This window comes from Elaeis guineensis, chromosome 12 (genome assembly GCF_000442705.2).
Source record: "Elaeis guineensis isolate ETL-2024a chromosome 12, EG11, whole genome shotgun sequence".
Lineage (NCBI taxonomy): Eukaryota > Viridiplantae > Streptophyta > Magnoliopsida > Arecales > Arecaceae > Elaeis > Elaeis guineensis.
In genome coordinates this window covers 36602984-36621140 of record NC_026004.2, presented here as the reverse complement: position 1 = coordinate 36621140, position 18157 = coordinate 36602984, and the positions used below count along the sequence as shown (strand labels likewise).

Here is an 18157-nt window from a genome sequence, read left to right as displayed (position 1 = left end):
TCCGGACTTCTCCGATAATGAGCTTCTCCATTCATCTATCGGGCTGCTCCAAATGCTCTCTGGGCTTCACTATCAGTCGATTTTTTACAGTGATCAACTATTCTCCGAATCCCTTCCAGACTTCTTCCGGCCATGGATGACTCTACTCCGAACTTCTTTCGAACTTCGTCAATATTCGAGCTTCTCCGACAATGAGATTTCTATAGTAACCAGACTCCATCCAAGTTTCTACGATGGTCAACTGCCTTTCGGATTCCATCCGAGCTCCTACGAGAGCCGAACTTCTACTGCAAGCAGTCTACTTCGAACTCCTACTGCAGGCGGTCTACTCTGGATATCTACTGTAAGCGAATTTCATTCGAGCCTCTACTGTAAATAAATTTCTTTCGAACTTCTATTACAGGTAGATTTCAGTCGAGCTTCTTTGTAGTCGGATCCCAGACGAGCTTCTACAACGGGACAGGCTCCACCAGCCAGGTCACTACTCCGAGCTTCCATGACAACCGACCTTCGATCGAGCTTCTACAATAAGCGACCTCCTTTCGGCCTTCTGCAAGAACCGGACTCCGTCTGGACTTCCATAGCAGATGGATCCCAGATGAACTTCTTCAACAGACGGGCTCAGTAGCTGGATTTCCACAACGGCCGACCGCCTCCGGTGTCTGCCAAACCTCCCCAGCCATCAATCTTCAATAGCGTCAACTAGACTTCAACAATGCCATCCGAACTTCCACAAGATCCCCCAGACTCCTCCAGCAGATGAACCTCCCCAACGCCATCCGAAGTCCACCGCCGGCCGACCCTCTGCCAGATTCTTCATGAAACCAGACTTTTCCAACAGAAAGTCTCCATCCGAGCTTCTACAACAAATGACTCCCGTCTGCAGCATCAGTGCTCTAGGCACCCAACAACAGTAGACCCATCAGCAACCACGAAAACATCCAAACTTCTCCTAGGATCGATGAGATACAAAGTCATTCCGCTCCATCAGACATCCCAACCGAGCTTCAGCCGACAGATCCGAACTCTCTGGCAAGTCACGATAATGGCCACTACCCTACTTCACTCTCAGCAACAGATTTCGTGTGGCTCCACCACTCTCTAGCAAGTCATGACAACAGACACCACTCCACTCTCCGTAACAAACTCCACATGGCCCTGAACGATCCTCTGATGCCACTAGTCTCCGTAACAAACTCTACGTGGCCCTGAACGGCCCACTACCAGGTGGTTACAGACGTCGCTGTCAATCAGTTACGCCCTCCATCTATAAAAAGGGACCCCATATACGTTCTTCTCTAAGCAAAAAAAAACTCTATCTCGAAACTCTGCTAAAATTTTCACTCGAGCACTCTATTTTTGTTGAAGCAGAGTACTGACTTGAGCGTCGGAGGATCTTGTCGGAGCACCCCCAACTCCGATTTAGACTACCCTTGCAGGGCTCGACGGCGGATGCGGTCATCTCAACTCTAGCTTCTCCGACGTCGACAGAATTCTGCACCAACAGAATTGGCACTAGAGGAAGGGCGGCTGTGTCTTCGCAGTACCCTTGTTCTTAAAGGAGTGCTCAACAGGATTATCTTCGGTCACCTTCTCCGACATCTACTTCTCCTTCTCCTGTCAGATCTCCACCTGATGCCTCCCCAAAGGGCATCCACCAGGCGATCCACGACCTCCGCAGTCAGATCTCAGTGAGCTCTGCAAACTCCAGCCTCGTCTCCAGTTTCTCAGGCTCCTCCTCCGGCAACGGCAGTCAGCATGGAGCAGTTCGACTTGCTGGTTCAGCAGGTTAGGGGCCTCACTGAAGCAGTACAGGCTATGCAGCAGCAGCCACAGCAGTCGCAGGCCTCAGTGCGGCTGAAAAGAGCATCGCCAGAGTTTCAGAATCCAGCGACCGGATGGACCACTTGGGCAAGTCGCCCCGTCTTCTCCAAAAAGGGGAAGCAGAAGGCGGAGAGCCCCCCATCCGATCATGATTCCACCTCCGGAGAGTCCCTACCTCTGTTTCACCAGAAGACCCTCGAGACTCGCAGTCGAGAGGACCTCCTGGATCAAAGATTCTGAAAGATGAACCGACGGATTGAAGAGCTCCGCCATGCTCCCACTGCTTATGGTGAGGACATCTGCACTGACCCTCCTTTCTCTCAAATGATCATGCAAGAGCCAATCCCGCCGAACTTCAAGCTCTCCCAATTTGAGAGCTACGACAGAACCTCAGATCCGATCGACCACCTGGAGGCCTTCCAGACAATGATGCTGCTCCATGGCGCGCAAGATGCCATCCTGTACCGAGCTTTCCCGTCTACCTTGAAGGAAGCAGCAAGAAATTGGTACTCGACACTGAAGCTGGATACTATCTTCTCCTTTGATCAGATGAGCCACCAGTTTGTTGCTCATTTCGTCAGCAACCGACATCCCCGGAGAGGTTCAAAATTTCTCATCAACATCAAGCAAAAGGAGGGAGAATCCATCTGAGCTTATGTCAGCCATTTTAACGTCGCCGCATTGGAGGTTCGAAACGTGGACCAATCGGTCGCGATGGCTGCCATGAAGGGCAGTCTTCAAAAGAATGATCTTCTATTTTTCTTGAAAAAGAAGTATCCCAGGGACTTTGCTGCTTTGCTAGCTCGGGCCGAAGGATATGCCCGAGCAGAAGAAGCCTTCAAGATGAAGGATGAGGAGGCTGTGAAGGAGTGGCAGGCAGGAGACTCCAGCAAGCCCGCAGTTGAAAAAGGGCCGAGTGAAGCTCGGCCATGTTCTCGAACTCCCTTCGGATACAAGCGTATCTAGACTCCTCCTCGGGCTTGTAGGCAGAGAAGCCCGGACCGCAGAGTTCGATGGAGCTCTCCCCCGGGAAGATTCCATAGCTATGCCCCTCTCAACGCATCGAAAACTCAAGTGCTGATGGAGGTTAGGGAGCAGCTACCAAGGCCGGAAAGGATGCGCACACACCCCGGGAAGCGCAATCCTAACAAGTTCTGCCTCTATCATCGTGACCACGGCCATGACACAGAGGAGTGTATTTAGCTCCGAGATGAGATCGAGGAGCTCATCAGACGAGGTCAGCTTGACAGATTCATTCGATGCTGACATGAAGATAGGAAAGATCGATCGAGGGCCCTACCGCAGCTGGAGCCGCCAAGGAGGGAGGAGCAGCCTGAAGATCGGCCTCCGATTGGGATTATCAACTCCATCTCAGGAGGACCCCGACGGGGAGCAGACCTTTCGCGGCTATGGGATTCGAAAAATCTACAGATGTATTACCAATAACTTTGCCTTAAATAAAAGTTTCTTTCATATTTACATATCTTTTCTTTTGGCATGAGCTTATAACGACAGGGAGTAGTTCCTTCCGATAATCGAAATACAGCCATGTTAGGAACAGAAGGAGAACCTCATCCTAACATGAGCAAAGTCGAAGGCCTGATTATTTTAAGACCGGATGGGGGGAGAGGCCCTTACAACGGCCCTTATGTGCCCCCACAGCCATGTTAGGAACAGGAGGAGAACCTCGTCCTAACATGAGCAAAGTCGAAGGTCTGATTATTTTAAGACCGGATGGGGGGAGAGGCCCTTACAACAGCCCTTATGTGCCCCCACAGCCATGTTAGGAATAGGAGGAGAACCTCGTCCTAACATGAGCAAAATCAAAGGTCCGATTATTTTAAGACCGGATGGGGGGAGAGGCCCTTACAACGGCCTTTATGTGCCCCCACAGCCATATTAGGAACAGGAGGAGAACCTCATCCTAACATGAGCAAAGTCGAAGGCCCGATTATTTTAAGATCGAATGGGGGGAGAGGCCCTTGCAACGGTCTTTTTGTACCCCCACAGCCATGTTGGGAACAGGAGGAGAACCTCGTCCTAACATAAGCACAGTCGAAGGCTCGATTATTTTAAGATCGGATGGAGGGAGAGGCCCTTGCAACGGCCTTTTTGTGCCCCCACAACCATATTAGGAACAGGAGGAGAACCTCGTCCTAACATGAGCAAAGTCAAAGGTCTGGTTATCCAGAGATCGGATGAGGAGAGAAGCTCTTGCAGCGGCCCTTACGTGCCCCCACAGTCCTTTTAGAAATAGAAGGAGAACCTCATCCTAACATGAGCTGAAATTGACTGTCAGGAACAAGAGGAGAACCTCATCCTGACACAAACAAAGATCCGATCGATCAAGATCGGATAAGGAGGAAAGCCTCCTCAACGGCTCCTCTATACTCTCATGACCCCGTTAAGAGCAGAGGAAAAACCCTCACTTGAATACAAAAAAAAAAGAGAGGGGGAGATGAAAAGGGAAAGCGACGAACTACACCAGTGATAAGTGAAAAACAAACTACATCAAAGACACAAGGGACCTCATCTCAATGAGGAAGGATACTCCTATCAAAAATCCTCAGTCGCTAAGAGGGAACTCAACATAGGCCAAGGAGAAATTGACTTCTTCAAAGTAATGAGAAGTTTGGATCCCCAAGCTCGAGCACCAGAAGGAAGCATCAAACTCAAATGGCCTCGAAAAGACCTATGGTCATGAACAAAAAGGGGCAAATCAACACGACGGTGATCAGGAACCTTCAAACAACATCGACATCAAACAAAACAAAAGACAAAAGAAGTTTGATAAATAATAACTCAAAGCAAGAATAGACGAGGAATTACAAACAACACCGATGCCAAACAAGATGGAAGATAAAAGAAGTTCGGTAAACGATAACTTAATACAAGAATAGACAAGGTAATAAAAATTTTTTTTTTCATTTCATTAGTGAAGTATACATTACAGAGCCTTGAAGGCCAAAAAAAAAATGACAAGAAAAGAAAAAGAATACATGGAAGGATGAAAGATTAAAAAAAAAAGTTCTAAGGAAGCTCAACTTCTTCCGACTTCGAGCTCTCGGTTTCAGTCCTTATTAGGGATTGTTTTAAGTTTTTGACTTCTTCTTTCAGTTCCATCTTTCTTAGCAGCATCTCCCGGTATATCTGGTGGAACCACCGGCTTTCGCCCTCCGACTCCTGAAGCCTCTTCCTCAGGACCTCAGACTCCGCCTCGGCATCCTTGACCGCCTGCTGCTCGTGGACTAGCTGAATCTTCAGCCACTGCAGTTCGACCTCCTCCCACCCAAGGGCCACAGACAGTTCTGCCATGGTCCCCCTTAAGGAGCGAAGCTCGTCGGAGCCTTGTGCAGAGACAGGCTGGACGCTCTCAGACAACTGCCTCTGAAGGTGGGTAACTTCGTCGGTCACCATTTTGAGCTTCCTTCGGTAGTCCTCTACTTGCCCGCACTAGCCGACTCGATAGGCATTGTAGTTTGCCTCAGCATCCTGCAGCAGCTTTTGAAGGTCGGAGATTTTGATCGACCAGTCTCTATTGCATTCGGCCTAAGTTGCGAGCCAGGACGAGGTCCCTTCCAACTGGCCGATCTTTTCTCGTGCAGCTACCAGCTCAACTTCAAGAGAGTTGATCTTGGAAGCCTGAGTCCAAGATCGATCGCTGGCATGTTTTCAAAGTTCCTCAAGCTCCACCACGAAGTCGGCCTTCCTTCGGGTGTATTCCATGAAACCCTTCTTGTGGAGGTTCCGAAAGCGAGTAGCCTCCACAGTGACCTCTGAATGGCTCTCCCTCAGTCAGTGAAGTTCATCATCCAGCTTCTTGAATTTCTTCGTTAACCGACGAACTTTCCTTCTGAGGTCCCGAATCATCGACTTCAGAGGAATCCCCTGTGGTAGGGGAAGAGCTTCGGTAGGGCACTGTTGTTGGGAGACAAGAGTGCCACGACTCAAATTAGTGTAAGAAGACAAAAGAGAAGGAAAAGAATGCAAAAGAAGAAAAGGGGGCTCTCTGTAAAGAAGAATCCGATTTCATTGATTAAATAATTTTTAAGTACAAGAGAATGAAAAAAAATTGCCACAAAGAAAAAATATAAAATTAGAGGTTTCGGACCTCTGGGGCAGAAGTGGAGGAGCTCGGTGCCCCCAGAAGGTCGGTAGCGACAGCCGCAGCGGTTGAAGAGGTCCCGACTGGAGGAGGATCGACAGCAGCTTCGGAAGGTCCGGCTTCATCATCGGACGCCTCATCCAAGAAGCTGAGATCCAGTTCGAAAAATTTTTTGGCCACCTTCTCTTGGCAGAGTTCAAAACCCTTGATGAAGGCATCCTGGCCGAACTGGACCTGTAGTCTTCCATCTCGGAGGAGGTCTTGAACTCCTCCACTGCTCGGACTCCTACCTCCGAGATAAGGGACGGGATCTGCGCCTTCAGCTCGGAGACCTGCGCCTTCAGTTCGGAGACCTCGGCCTCTGCCTTCTTTCTTTCCTCCTCCAAGGCGGCCCTCAGATTAGACGAGGTTTGTCCCTCCTTCTGCAGTGCCTCCTGAAGACTTGTGACCTCGACGATCTTCTCCTCGAGGCGGGCAGCCTCAGCCAAGCGACCTTCCTCTGCCCGGACTGCCTCCCTCTTAGTGATCTTCATCGCCTCGACGTTGGTGACGAGCTGGTGTCCAATCTGCAAGAGAGGTCGGGGAGTCAATATAAAGGCTAAGGGGTAAACTAAGTAAAGAAGCAAGAAGAAGAAAAAAGTGAATTGACCTACCTCGAGAAAAGATCCCAGACCCACAGCTTAGGATCAGCAAGGACGATCCTGTGGATGACCTCAGGCAGAATGCACCCTTCGATCAGCCTCTTTATTAAATCCCTATTGTTGAAGGGATTTTCCTTCGGATCTTCCTCGGAGCCGTCGGCCCCCTAGATGGCAGCCTTACGGCTGCGACTCTTGCGGGCCAGGATCTTCTTCCTCCCTCCTCCTTTCAGCCCCCGGTGCCCCCTCTAGATGGGCCTCTGGAGCGGGAGCCTCGACCGAGGGGCTCCGTGAAGGGGCTCGGGGGACTTCGGGCTCGACGTCGGAGGGGGCGTCGACGGCAATGGCCACCTGAGCAGGCACGATCGAGCTCGTCTCTTCTGTCCTGGCTCTCTTTGTCGACCCCAAAGTCACGACGCCTTTTCTCTTGTGGGTTTTAAGACCCTGGGCCAACCTCCGAGCCACACCTGTGTCCATGTCTGCAATAAAAGGAGATCGACATGGCTCAAAAAAAAAAAAAAGAGATATATGTATATATATACATAATGATAGTACCGACGGGGTTAAGAGGGCTCAGGCCGACGTTGAACAAGAGTTGTTCCTTCAGAAGTTCAGAGAGGAGGGGGGCTGGATAGGCCTCGAGCTTATTGGAGGCTTCGAGGTCGTCCCTTTCCAGGCTAGAAGCCCGATGGACGGAATCCCACAGAGAGCCCCAGGGGGGTAATCCCAGCTCCAAGGTCGAGCATCGGACGTAGAAGAACCTCTCCTTCCAGTTATGGATAGAAGAGGGGGCACCTTTCAACAACCCCTTTCTACCGAACTAGGGGGAGAAGTACCACCAGTCTTTTGTCGAAGGGTAATGCTTGAAAGTATAGAAATTCCTAAACAGGAAAAGGATTGGCTGGACTTCGGCTAGGCAACAGAGAGAAAGAAACCCTATCAGAAATCTAAAGGAGTTCGGTGCTACAGAAACTAAAAAGATATTTAAAAATCGAAAGAGGATGATGACAAAAGGCGGAAGCGGAAGTCGAAGCCCAATGCAGAAAGCTTCTTGGTATAAACAAAAGCAGTCGGGGAGAGAGCGCTGGCCCGATCAGTCGGCCCGGGAAGCTCCAGCTCGTACTCCGAAGGAACCCCGTACTGAACCCTAATCAGTGAGAGTTTCTCCGGAGTCAGAGAGCTGGGGATGGTGTCTGGTACAAAGATCGGACGAGGTTCATCTACAGAACTGAGATTTTGGGGAGCTGGGACGGACGAACTCCTAGAACTGCTAGAGAAAGAAGTGCTGGAGGATATTATGAATCGAGCAAAAACCTTAAAAATCTTGAAAAAATTGGGAAAAATAAGAGAAGGGGTGCTTGTGGAAAACTGAACATGCGAAATGTACCAAAAGAAAAATGAAAGAAGAACAGCAAGAGAAAAAGTGAAGAGGAGAGTTCTGAAACTAACCTAGGTGGTCCGAGAAGTGCAGAGATGTGGAAATGGGGATCGACTCGAAGAGCACCTAAGGCTGAACAGGATGGAGCTCTCGGGGAAGAAGAAGGGCACCAATAGGAGGCAAAGTGAAATTCCTGGAAGGGAGAGCAGGTTTAAATAGGCAACAGGGCCCGGCACAGTAATGATTGCGGATCTCCTCTGGTCGACCTACACTCGTTGCGTGTCCCACTCACCATGGCAGGCTGCTGAAAATGGCTGACACCTGACAAAATCATTATTGCACCATACCTAGAGCCATACTCCAGCAGGAATTTCAAAAAAATCTTTTTGGATCACCTTGATTTGAAAAGACTCTAGCACCAGTGCGTCAAATGCCAAAATATCTGAAAACCATCGAGTGCAAAAATCAAGGGAGGCAACTTCGACTGTGAGAATTTCTTTGTACTTCCTTCATTCGAAGCCCGAACTCGAAAGTAGGGGGACTGGTGTTGGGTATAAAATACCCCCAGTCGAAGTTTGCAAAAGGCTGACCCTTCCAGGGCTTTTCCGGCTTCCGACCTTGTGTGACATCTTTCTAAACTCCCTTGATCATCTGGACTTCTCAATATTGAGCTTCTCCATTCATCTACTGGGCCGCTCCAAATGCTCTCTGGGCTTCACTATCAGTCGATTTTCTACAGTGATCAACTATTCTCCGAATCCCTTCTAGACTTCTTCTGGCCACGGATGACTCTACTTCGAACTTCTTTCAGACTTCGTCAATATCTGAGTTTCTCCGACAATGAAATTTCTATAGTAACCAGACTCCATCCAAGTTTCTACGACGGTCGATCGCCTTTCAGATTCCATCCGAACTCCTACGAGAGCCGAACTTCTACTGCAAGCAGTCTACTCCGAACTCCTACTGCAGGCGGTTTACTCCGGATATCTACTGTAAACAAATTCCATTCGAGCATCTACTGTAAATAAATTTCTTCCGAACTTCTATTACAGGTAGATTTCAGTCGAGCTTCTTCGTAGCCGGATCTCAGATGAGCTTCTACAATGGGATAGGCTCCACCAGCCAGGTCACTACTCTGAGCTTTCATAACAACCGACCTTCGACCGAGCTTCTATAATAAGCAGTCTCCTTTCGGCCTTCTGTAAGAATCAGACTCCGTCTGGACTTTCATAGCGGATGGATCCCGGATGAACTTCTACAACAAACGGGCTCCAGCAGTTGGATTTCCATAATGGCCGACCGCCTCTGGTGTCTGTCGAACCTCCCCAGCCATTAACCTTCAATAGCATCAATCGGACTTCAACAATGCCATCCAGACTTCCACAGGATCCTCCAGACTCCTCCAGCAGACGAACCTCCCCAACACCATCCGAAGTCCACCACCGGCCGACCCTCTACCAGATTCTTCATGAAATCGAACTTTCCCAACAGAAAGTCCCCATCCAAGCTTCTACAACAGATGACTCCCGCTTGCAGCATCAGCGCTCTAGGCACTCAACAACAGTAGACCCATCAGCAACCTCGAAAACATCCAAACTTCTCTTAGGATCGATGAGACAGAGAGCCATTTCACTCCATCAGACATCCCAGCCGAGCTTCAGCCGATAGATCCGAACTCTCTGGCAAGTCATGACAATGGCCACTACCCTACACTCTCAGTAATGGATTCCGCATGGCTCCACCACTCTCTGGCAAGTCGTGACAACGGATACCACCCTACTCTCCGTAACAAACTCCACATGGCCCTGAACGGCCCACTACCAGGCGGTTACAGACGTCGTTGTCAATCAGTTACGCCCTCCATCTATAAAAAGGGACTCCAGATATGTTCTTCTCTAAGCAAAAAAAATTCTATCTCGAAACTCTGCTAAAATTTTCACTCGAGCACTCTATTTCTGTTGAAGCAGAGTACTGACTTGAGCGTCGGAGGATCTTGCCGAAGCACCTCCAACTCCGGTTTAGACTTTCCTTACAGGGCCCGACGGCAGACGCGGTCTTCTCAACTCCAGCTTCTCCGACATCGGCAAAATTCTGCACCAACAGCTTTCATCAGACGACTTTCCTTAGCAATCTTCACTGATAGCAAATAACTGAGACAAACACAGTTTGTTGTTTGGAACTCTTCCAATATACTACCCTTTAGTACTTTTCAAGTACTTTGAGAATGCTTATCACAATTTTCAAAAATTCTATCATGGATCTACTCGAAATCAATGATTATGCATAAGGCATAAATCACATCAGGCTTGGTACATGGGTAAGTAAACTCCTTTACACCCATTTATGTTGAACCCTTTCAATACAAAAATCATGTACCTAGACTGAGACAAGCCTAACATCCACTTACATCTATCACTATAGACGCCAAATATATTGGATGCTACACCCAAGTCTTTATCCTGAAAACTTTTGTGATAAGCATGTCATTGACCGAGTGCATTATCGGGACTACCTTCCCAATATGCAGTATGTCTTCCACATATATAAGAAGTTAGTGGGTCTCCCACTTGTCTTCTTGCACACACACATGGTTCATCTATATTTGATAAAGTTAAACATTTTGACTATCTCATCAAAAATAGAAGTACCTATTCCTTAATACCTACTTTAATCCATAAATGAATTTGTTCTTCCATTAAAGACAAAATCTCTAGATGATGTGAGACAATAGCAAAAATTCGGATTGACATCCCTGATAGCAACCTGTTGGGTCATACCCATAGGTGCTTCAACTATAGTCCATACTTGGTTGACGTACAGAAAGTTCATTTCGGACTCCATGATTTCAAGCCATTTGTCAGAGTCTCTACACATGATGATTTTTAAATAGGTCAAGAAAAAATCATTCTCAATGATGTATTGTGTATCGTCATTCTCAATGATAAATTCATATTTCAGTGGTACATTACACACTCAGATTGGCCTCTGGTGAGGAGATGTGTTTCATGGTTGTGCCTCATCAAGGAGCATATCTGGTTGAGGATCAATTTGTAGACACTCCATAGGTTATGATAGGATAGTTTATGGGTCTTGAACTTCTCAAGTTCAATTATCCTTCAATTGTCCCCTTAAAAAAAAATTTTTTCCTAAAAGATGGCATACCTACTGACAAAACACCTTTTGTTCAATAGGGTGGTAGCAATAGTATCATATACTACTCTTTAGGATAACCAATAAACATATATAAACCTATTTTAACATAAAACTTATGTACATCAATTATTTTCACATAAGCTGGGCAACCTGCCTCTTACCCTTTTCCATATCTCATATAGAGTGTTAGTAATAGATTTTGTTAGTATCTAATTCAAAACACATACAGCAATTTCTAGGGTATATCTCCAGAATGAGATTTGTAAAGCAAATTAGAGAACACACTATATCTCATATGAAGTGTCCATCTGTGGATCGAGATATTATTAGCTTTTGAACATTCTTATGTACAAGTCCTAATAATTTGCTTGCACCTTTTTCTATGTCCAGTAAATGGGATCTTGGTCATTTTATCCATGAGACAAGATTTACAAGTTCTATATGATCCAAAATCATATAGACAACAAACTCTTCTTTGTATTACTTGTTTATCCTTGACTCACATAAATAGCCAAGTTAGCAATGCAAGAGATATGTGACCATCACATATTTTTTATTCTCATCAACATAAAGAACAACGTCATTAAGTGACAGAAACATAAGACCATAGCCATAAAATTTATCAAAAAGAGAGTAACTTTTACTTTTTACATTAATTTCAAAATCATGCTACGATAGCAAAAGCTTTAAAACAATGTTTCTAATAAATTCAGGTATATAACAATGGTTTACTAGTTTTTTAACCTTGCTAGAAGGTTACATAGTTTCCTACAGCCTTAGCATGAATAGACTATCCATCTGTGTCAAAAAGCATGTAAACACCTGACTTCAGCTTTATAGGTCCAACAACTCTTTGCATAAGTAGAACCTATATGTGGTATCTCATATCCAAAATTTTAAAGCTGAAATACTCAATGATTTATTAGTTTGTATCATATACCAACCATTAGCAGATGCAACTTTTGCATCCTACTATTGCTTCACACTTGCAAGATAACTCTTGTAATTTATTTCTAATACTCATCATTGCTATAATAATAATAGATATTCATAGTGAAGACATCTTCACCTTCTATTTCTTCATTATTTCATGAAGTTTGGTCAATTTTAAAAACATCGTAGTGGTGATAGTGAAGATACAAATGTGTATATAAGAACATAAAAGGACTACTCATGATGACATGCATAATTTAGACAAGAATTTTTTATCTAATTGTGTCTCCCACTATTTTAACATATTTTATAGCCCTCAAGTATGAAATCGAAGAAACATATCATCTAATTTTTTAGTGGGATTGAGATCTCAATTTCTCATAAAAAATCTTATGGATAGCACAACAAACTCCTATGAGTTCAAGAATAGGTAACTCTTTACCAATTGCATCTCATGCAATTCTCAACATAATTTTTGCCTCTAAAATACTTATAGCCTTATGGATAGTATAACAAACTATAGTATTTTAGTTAAGTTATACTCTTCAATCTTATATGATCATATTTGAATAATACTATCTTTGTAGATAGCACAATAAGGCAGCACTACGAGAATATGCCATAAGCATCACTTAGTCAATATCATATTAATCTCTATAGCAAGCCTTGTGGATAGCACAACAAATTTACTACAGTTTTTGACATACTCTATTGATTAAGTATAAACTAAGTACCATTAGCTTCATTATGCACCTAGACAGTATCAAATCAGTTCCCACAGCAAGTCTTGTGGATAGCATAAGAAGCTTACTATAGTTCTTGACATAGGCTTGGCATGAAGGAAGGCATGGGTAGTGTTCTTAACACTTTGCCATTTTGACTTAATATAATTTAAATGAGGATCTTAGGTCTCATGCACATCTTAAACATATATTCATTCATCATATGCAATCTAAACTTTAAATCTTACTACCAGCATATAAGAGCATAAAAAGAAAAACTAATGGTTATGGACTTTTGAAAGATCATCCGAGTTACAGGATGATATATGGTTTATACCTTAGGTGCATCATAGATTGAACCATCTCATGGTCAATCTAAATGCACCTCCACTCTTAAACACCTGATAGTACAGTTTTCATCTCTATAATGTCTATCATGAATACTTGATCTATATTTGAAAATAGCAAGAAATAAGTTTTATCTATTCTCAAATAATTTTTTTCTATAATTTTACATCAAAAAGTCCCAATCAACAGTTGGGAACAAACAAAAGAAAAGTACAGCTGATAATACAATACATCAAGAGCACCTAGTTCCTATTGCAACTCTTGCAGATGCATTTATATAATCAGTTAATAGAGAATCATTCATACATACATCCATCACATGAATGTACCATAGTCCATAACCACACATCATGTATTTTATAATAATTATAAAATGTTATAACAAACTACTAATGTTATTTTAATTGCGATATCATTCATACATATGTCAATTAAGATGTTCAAAAATATGGGCATAAGGCCTATCTAAGATTTTTGATTTGGATTCAACACTTGACCCAAATCATAATTTTAAGTTAATCATTTATCATCCTTTTGAATGGAGTTGACCAATTCTAGATTAACATTAATCCAATTAGGTTAGCATAGATTTGATCAATCATGACTCAAACCCTAATCGAATTAGGTAAATGACAATTTGATCAACCTAAATAAAACATAATTTCTAATCAAAATTAAAACTATAAATTTGATTTATTCTATAATTATTAATTCTAATAACATTAGAATAATGAATTATAGTTAAATAAATTTATTGGCAAAAATCCTAATCAAAGTCCGATGCATCCTTTCTATGATCAAATTTTTTCGGCTCCACACATACCTAGGACAACAACCAAGATGGAAGACCCACAATGGTGAGTGCCCAATAACATAGTAGTCGACCCTTGGATCTTAGGTAGACGTATCAAATGCAAGAACCCTAAGTCTTAGCAATGTATATCCATATGTATCATTCCAAGGCTTCGTGCATCACATGCACTGGATTACAATTTTATCAAAAATTAGATCATGGATCTAATCTTAAACTTATCACACAAGTTTAAAAATCATAAAAATTATATATCCAAGGTTTGATCATAGATTGATAATATTTATCATTTACAAAAATATATCAAGAACATCATTTAAACATCAATCAAAAAATCTAATTTTGACATAGTTTGAATTGGATCTAATCCATATCACAAAAATAACATAAAATTTGATTGAATCAATCAAGGATGGATCTGATACCATTGTTAGATTTTTATGATGCAATATAATATTAATTTCAAAAATTTTTACATACATTCAATAATTGAAAATAAGTTTAATATTTAAACTAGACTCCCAGAACACAAAAGCCCTAGAAATATCTTGATGATTGCAATCAAATTATATAAGCATGTATAACAAGAGAAGATTGGAAGCCATATACCAACATGAAGATCACAAATTGGTAATCCTGATATCTCCATGAGATTTCAAAATAGAAGCCCTCCAACAGTGATCCACACGGGATTGATCAGGGCCCTTCCCAATTAGATGTAGTGCTGCAGCCTTCTTCGCAAGTTTGCTGCCGATCGTTCTTCGCAAGAACAGATTACACCATCACTTGTATGCCTTTGAGATCTCTACTAAGATCACTCTAGGAACCATTTCTCAAAGGATCTCACCACACAAAAATTAGATTTAATGTTCAACACATGAACTACCTGATTTTAGGACAAGCATCACATGCTTTCCATTTTCTCTCATCTCTTCCTTTCTATTTTTCTTTCTCCCTTTTCCTTGTCTTTTTTTCAGACTTTTCTTCTCTTTTTTCTCTCATTCTCACATCTATCCTCAGCCAAAATGGGATGTGGAACCAAGGTGTAGTGCCCCCTTTAAATAGGTAACAAAGAGGCGCTATCCAATTCCAAGTGACGCCAATTTTTGGCATCCCAACTTCTCCATGCGGTGAAATAAATCACCACAACCAAAATAGCATGTGAGGAAGTTAAGGAGCAGAAGGACTCTTTCTTCTCTGATCCTATAAATTATGGCATGTAAGAATTAAGAGTTTTGAGAGAAGAAACAATGTTTGGCGCAACACCATCCCATGCGACGTCCCATAACTTGCCATAAAGATTTTAAATTCTTTATATAAAAGTTATTGGATGTGGAAGAGCCTTCATGCAGAAGGACTCCTTCATTTTTTTTGCCAACATATCTCCAAAGGCCATCAGATGGCGCATGGAGTTAAAGGAATGCATGAAATAAAGGAATGAATTAAGAGTCCAATATGAAATGGACTCTTCCATTTCATCGCTCAAAAAAAATATGGCATCTATATTAATTTTGGCATGAAGTTTCTTCTACTAGAAGGACTCCTTCTCCTCTTCCACGCCCACATATCCCAAGGTGCCATCTAATGGTGCACAAAATAATGGAACTTGTGAAACTTGGTAAGAATTTTAAGAGAAGTATGAAAGAAGGACTCCTCTCCTTCAACGCCTAAAATAAGTTGGGTGACACATTTATTTGGTGTGTGGTTTTGGCATGGAGGAGGTTGATTCCATATAGAACTTTTCCATAAAAACTAAATCAGCCACCTAACAATTAGATGATTCAAACCTAATCATATTATGTCAAGGCAACAAGTTAAGGGTTAGCACAAACACTTTTTCACTGAACCCAATTGAGAACTTGGGCTAATTTATGTGCTAGCAATTCAATTAACCCATTGGATTTACAATAAATCCAAATAGATTAGACCAAGATCAAATTCTTATTGTATGTGACTCATTAGGTTCTAAATCTAGCCAGCAGTGGACCCAGACTCATAACATAATCCTAATTTGATTAGATTAGGTCAACTCAAGAGTCCCAATCAACTAGGACTCTTTCTAATTGATTCTTGAATTAAACTCTTTTAATTTTGATGAGTCCACAAGTCAAGATTGATGTCTAGTAATATGTCATGACTATCCGTAAGATTTAAAATTTGATAAAAATACTAAAATTATCCTTCCATGGTGAGTTACCGTGCAATTCAATCCTTCGATCACACAACATCCTGAAAAGATCATGGATATAAAAATACGTCAAATCTAAATATCTATCCATATGTATCTTGATCTGATGATGATGACTCAATAGATGAATCAGTAAAAATTTTTTCTACTGTTCATCCCTACTCTGGCTAGAGACTCTCAAAGTCATCATCCTATAAGATCACATAGGATGTTCTCTCCTCCTACAAGGAGTGACCGATTCTTTATTGACTACTCACAACCTTCATGCATACTTCACCATACCCAAAATATCTCATACACATCTCAAAGTGGTATGCTAGGGAATAAACCAAAGTAAGGGTCCATATACACAAGGTACCGTGGTGATCTCAGATCCAAGGATTACTTGCACTACTCCCATTAGAGAATCATCTGTCGATATGCTATAAGACTCTATCAGATATTCTTTCTGTGGATCAGTTCAGTGAACTCATTCTCTAATGAGCACCTAAATTCTTGTATTAGTATCACCACACAGGTGATTGTAAAATCAATCACTCTCTCTATCGAGCATATATAGGATGTATCAGTCTTATCGATATCATCGATCCCTGACTCGATGATCCAACGACTGAAAATATTTTAGATTGGAGCTATCAAGATTTTAGATCTCATTGGCATGGCATAATCTCATCATGATCTTAAAATCATTATTCTAATCTATGGAATTTATCATAATCATAAAAATATGATGCAGCAAATAATAAAATACAATATCTCATGAATAAAATAACTAATGTCATACAAATGAGTAGGAAGATAACACAGAAATATTCCTTCACATCCCCATGCGATTGGCTTGTAGGGCACTATTCTTTCATGTGTCCTATGATAACTTAGGTCAGAGAAGGATACTCTTATTTTATCACATTCACTGATAATTTATCAAGATTCGAATATGTGGATTTTATGAAACATAAATCTAAAGCCTTTGATAGATTTAAAGAGTATCAAAGTATGGTCGAGAAACAATCTAAAAAGTATGTTAAAATTCTTCGATCTGATTGAGGAGGTATGATAAGTCACCTATTTATACATTTATTTTAAGTATTTTAGATAATTAATGGTGCTAACATCTTCTAGAAATCTTAATTTCATAACTAAATTGGACTTTCTTGAAAAAATAAATAATTTTAAAAAATATAAAATTATAATACATTTATAAAAAATAGATGTCAAATTGATTGATCAATCCAAGCATCAAAATAATTTCACACTCATTAAAATTTTAACAAAAAGTTTAATTTATATTTTTCCTCTTTGGTAAGCACAAAATCTAAGCAAAATATGCCTAAAATCAAGCAAAAATCATCCAAAAATCAATCAAAAATTACCTTCAATGCACTATGGATCGGCCACTCAATTTACGAGTGATCCACAAAAATAGGTGTGGTCTATAGAGCAGTGCATGAGCCGCGCAACATCAGGCTTATACACAGTGCACCAAAACAGTAGATGTCGGTTTTTAGCTTGACGCATGGAGCTCATTCTAGAGCGGGTCAGGATTACATGATCCGACAGTTGAAAATCATCTATGCACGATCCAACAATTCTGGTCATTATCGGTCATTGTCGGTCAAAAAAACTAAATAGAAAGAAGTTTTTAAGCACCATCCGATGGTTGAAATATAATCCATCATGAGATTCGATGGCTGACGTCGATTCTAATTTGATTAAGGCTTGATGAGATGAGATCTGGTGCATTCAATCATGATCCAATGGCCAGAAATATGAGGCATGGGTTGGACACATTTTTGAAAGGTTTTGAAAGTCCGTGGACTACTAGGACTCGAAGAAAATATACATCTATAAATAGAGGGGTCCGGTAACAGAAAAGATCGTAGTAGAAAAAAAGTAGAAAAAATTAAGAAAAAAAATAAAAAAAAAATAAAGAAAATTATAGAGATCCAAAGAGAAGAAGAAGAGAAACAAAGTATGCTCCAAAGAGTTTGAAAGAAGAAGGAGAGGTCATCAACCATCTTTCTGACGAAGCTACACCAATCTACTTCAGATCTTTG

The 18157-nt window shown here is 42.1% G+C and overlaps 1 long non-coding RNA gene across 4 annotated transcripts; it reads right to left on the bottom strand.

Moving 5' to 3' along the window:
- Nucleotides 1-5860: 5860 nt before the first annotated feature.
- On the bottom strand, nucleotides 5861-14920 carry LOC140852884 (uncharacterized). Of its 4 annotated transcripts, XR_012135863.1 has the most exons (5): nucleotides 14522-14920; nucleotides 8341-10036; nucleotides 7127-8266; nucleotides 6583-7046; nucleotides 5861-6495 (listed from the first exon to the last, which is right to left on the bottom strand). It is a non-coding gene; the product is annotated as an uncharacterized lncRNA (long non-coding RNA). The 4 variants fall into 4 exon arrangements; XR_012135860.1 differs by having other exon boundaries at nucleotides 7127-10036; XR_012135861.1 differs by having other exon boundaries at nucleotides 8017-10036.
- Between the last annotated feature and the right edge of the window lie 3237 nt (nucleotides 14921-18157).